We start from the raw sequence: 4,784 nt of genomic DNA on the forward strand, positions 1-4,784 counted from the left end.
CTTTTGGGCCTCTTCAAAGCTTTTATTTATTCAAGTGTTAATTGAGCTCCGACTTTGTGGCTAGTATTATTTTTGATGCTGAGAGGGTTTTTTAAATATGTCATGGCCCCTGGTTTTAGGAGCATACACTGAGGTTGGGAAAAGAGGTATCAGGAAGCCACTAACAATATGAGGGAACAAAAGAGAAGCCAAAAGGAGTGATAAGATGATAGAAATAGGGAGATCACTTAGTTAAGAAAGGGTTAAGGAAAACCCTGGCAGTCCAGTGCTTAGGACCCTGTGCTTTCACTGCCGAGGGGTCCCACAAGCTGCACTGGGTGCCCCCCACCCCCCCAAAAAGAAACAGTTAGACTTGAACTGGTTGTTGTAGGACGGTCGAGACTTGGATTAGTGTTCTGCAAATGGAAAAATAAGGTGGATTTGTTTGTGTGGGGACTGGTTTAGCAAAGTATTAGAAACTGGACCTTGAACGTGATTTATTCTGACACTTGCCTAGCTAAGAAGTGCTCAGGAAGACACATTCTACAGCTAGGTCTCTATCACAACTCAGCTAGGGCTTCCCCACAGCGGTACCCGCCATAGATCTGCCCACTCCAGAGGTTCCTGGCTGGTTCCTGCCACCCACCACCCATACCCCAATCAAGGTTTCTTACAACTCCTCAGAGGTTCTGATAGCTTTAGAGAATACTGGATAGTGCTTTTTGTTCATTTTTAAAACTTTACATTATGGGAAATTTTTAACATACACAAAAGTTGAGAAAATGTTTAATGAACCATTATGTGTAATCGTAACTCAGCTTCAACAGTTAGTAACACCTGGTCAAATTTGTTTCACCTAGAACCCCTGCCCCTCCAAAGGCAACAAAAAGCCCTGGATTATTTTCATTTTGAGGCACAGTATCGTTTTTTCCATAAACATTTCTAAAAGCATTTAAAGATCTTTTCTTTTTTAAAAAAATCTCATCTCTGTATAATGATGGTGGACAGTTCAGTATATAAATATAAAGATCAGGACTTTAAAAAATGCAACCATAATATCATTATCATACAAAGACAATAATTCCTTAACATCATCATATATACAGTCACTGTACAAATTTCCCTGATCATCTCATAACTTTTCACAGCTCGTTTGTTCTAGTCATAAAATCAAAATATAAAGTAAAAGAAATTCAGGGCTTCCCTGGTGGCACAGTGGTTGAGAGTCCACCTGCCGATGCAGGGGACACGGGTTCGTGCCCCGGTCCGGGAAGATCCCACATGCCGGCTGGGCCCGTGAACCGTGGCCGCTGAGCCTGCGCGTCTGGAGCCTGTGCTCTGCAACGGGAGAGGCCACAACAGTGAGAGGCCCACGTACCGCAAAAAATAAATAAATAAATAAAAGAAATTCAAAGCTCTCTTAAAAAACTTAGCTACAGGGAGATTGGTTCAAGATGGCGGAGTAGAAGCACGTGCTCTCACTCTTTTTTTTTTTTTTTAACATCTTTGAGTATAACTGTTTTACAAGAGTGTGTTAGTTTCTCCTTTACAACAAAGTGAATCAGTTATACATATACATATGTTCCCATAACTCTTCCCTCTTGTGTCACCCTCCCTCCCACCCTCCCTATCCCACCCCTCTAGGTGGTCACAAAGCACAGAGGTGAACTCCCTGTGCTATGCGGCAGCTTCCCACTAGCTATCTATTTTACGTTTGGTAGTGTGTATATGTCCATGCCACTCTCTCACTTCGTCACAGCTTACCCTTCCCCCTCCCCATATCCTCAAGTCCATGCTCTAGTAGGTCTGTGTTTTATTCCTGTCCTACCACTAATCTCTTCATGGCATTGACTTCAGATGAGAGGTAAGTTTTCTGTAGTAAAATTGTCTTGAATATTTTAAATATTAAGTATGTTACTTTATTTAGCTTGTCTGTGGAAGATTTATTTCATTTTAACATCTAGATGTACATGAAAGTACAAATCATAAATCAGTTGAGAGCCAAAGTAGATAATGAATCTCTCTGCCATTTTCTATAAAGTCAGCAATGTACCTGCACCTGTCGAGAGGAAATACAATATTGGTGTTACTTCATTCTTTAGGACAGTCCCTTAAATGGAATCCCAGTAGAGAGCTTTGAGCTTTATATTAATGTTCTCAAGTATGTATGTGCAACAGAGCTGATTCCATTTTGGTGAATTCAACCTTGGAGCTGTTCAAAGTTTGAAGAGGTTATTTTTGAGGGATACTGAATGGCCTTGGGAAAAGGAACAGTAGTATTTGGATGAAGTATTTTTTCTAAGGCAAGACTTCTCCCACTCCTCTACTCTCCCTTTTGGGCTTTCTCAGTTATCGGAGAGTAAATAATGCTCCATACCCTTGATAATTATTATGCTTTGGTCTTAATTCATTAGCAACTCCTGATCAAAGGAGAATGTAGAATCTCATTTCTCCAGAGGCTGATAATTTAGAGAAAGAAAAGACAAAGGATTGGGTAAGTCATATCATAAGACAAATAATAATAGAGAACAAATATCCACTTGATAATCTTTTACAAATGAAAACTAGTTGCTAGGTTTTCCTTAACAAGTATATTTAAAATCTAATTTAGAATTGAACAATGTTCTATTTACATATTTTCAGAATAAGCTGTTTAAAAGTTCTGTATTTTTGTTCTTAAGAACATCCTGTGTAAGTTATACGTAACAAAAAATAGATGAAAGAATAGAATTTCAGTTTTCTTTTTCATAGAAAGTATATACTATCTGAGCACACTGAACTGAGTGTGGTGTGCGTTTGCACGCCACACTCAGTACTCTGGAGCAGTGCCACTCAGTGTGTTCTCTATATCAGCAGCAAGGGCATCACCTGGGAGCTTGTCCGAAATGCAGAATCTCAGGCCCCACCCCAGACCCACCGCATCAGCAGGAGGAATTAGTTAGCTCTCCACATGATTTGGACATCCACTTCAAGACAGTGATTGGGAGGGGAGGGGAAGTGTGTGCATCAGAATCACCTGGGGACCTACTGAAAATACACCTGCCACAGCCCTGCTCCAGGTGGTCCAGGGGGCCTTAAAGGAGGGGGCAGAGGCATCTGCATTTTAAAGCTTCACAGTGACTTGGTGGCAACTTCCTGGTTAAGAATCCATCCCTTAAAGTTTTAACCAAAATCTTTAACACTTTTCCCATTATAGTCAATAAACCTTACCCTCATTAGTTATCCAATTTATTTCACAGTACAGGTGGGGGTCTCAGATTAGAAAAATATGTATTCTCACTTTTCCCACTAAATAATTTGACAGACTAATCTACAGAATTTCTTCTTTTTTCAAAAGAATACAAATGACTGTCCATTGCTATTTTTCAAATCAATTACCTTTTCGCTAGGTAAAAGTTTCCATAGAAGGTCCATTTCTTTTCCAACTTGCTGTCATTATGCCACCTCCCTTCCCACCATGCTGATAGTTAGTTCCTGCCTGTATTCTTAGCTTATATACCAAAACATTTAAATTTATATCCAAAAAATTGTTACTTCTTCCAATACTGGTTGGTAAATAACACATAAGTAGCTTCTAAAGTATACATATGATTTCTGTCTTATTTAAGTAAGCAGGCTGTATGCCATTTGGCCTTGTTTTTTCCTTAAAATATTTTAAATTTCCATGTATACTGTGTTAGGCATATTTAATAAGCAAACATCTTAGTAAAATTATTTTAATTCTACATTTTCCTGTCTTCAATAAGCATTAGGTGTAAAACAGGTCTGTAATTATTTTACTTGTAATGTTAAACTAAAATCAAGATTTCACAGAAAATATTTTTGTGGATGATTTTGTTTTGACAAAGGTAATGTGAAAAACATAAACCTTTCATCCTTAATTGAAAAAACCAAATTGTGACCTGACTGCTTTTTTTTACAAAACAGATTGATGATATAACATACCTCTAACTTTACTCATCTGTTAAATGGATTTAACCAACTGCATTCTCCCATACTCCAAATGGCAATGCTATTTCGAGCATTCTTAAAAACACTGAATTATATTCAAAATTATTGTGAATCAATCTCTACCTATAGGTAAAAGGAGACAGGAACATAAAAATGAAGCCTTTTTATCTCCCTACAGAATATCACATCTAACATATCAAGGACTGTGGAGGGAAATATCAAATAATGTGCACACTGATATGTAGCTATGAATAATTTTTTATAGTTAACATTCTAGAATGGGCATTTAAGTTTTGTTTGTCCCCCCAAAGCAAACTATGTTAGGCTCATATATAGCAATACTACTTCTCAAAATGTTTGGGATTGTTCTTTAGGAACTCTCCAATGTGTAAGCCACATAAGAAAACTGGTCTCACTAGCCAGTTATTACCCATTTTACTGGGATTAAAAATGACATTTACTGGTCTGAACACCTACTTTATTCATACCCAATTAGCCCTAAATTAATTTTGGTGGTTTCAAACAATTAAATCCATCTTCAATGGAAAGAGAGTTGTCACTACTAATGATAAAGGAATGTATCATATGAACATTCCAAAATTATCTCAAGTAATAAAGAGCATCACTACCGGAATAAGGGTATAGACTCATAGATGAGTCTAAATATGACTCATTTAGATGTGAAACATATGGCTAATCTGTTAGGTCACACGCTGTCAAAAATCATAATCTATGCATCAGGTACCCTATACCCCTTTCTTTAGAATATCTAGAAGAAAATGAAAATATATGTTTTTCATAATAAGCAAACCTAAATTTCTCGTTGGACAATAAAACAGCGAAATTGAAGCAAG

The sequence above is a fragment of the Kogia breviceps genome, chromosome 15 (assembly GCF_026419965.1).
Source record: "Kogia breviceps isolate mKogBre1 chromosome 15, mKogBre1 haplotype 1, whole genome shotgun sequence".
Classification (NCBI taxonomy): Eukaryota; Metazoa; Chordata; class Mammalia; order Artiodactyla; family Physeteridae; genus Kogia; species Kogia breviceps.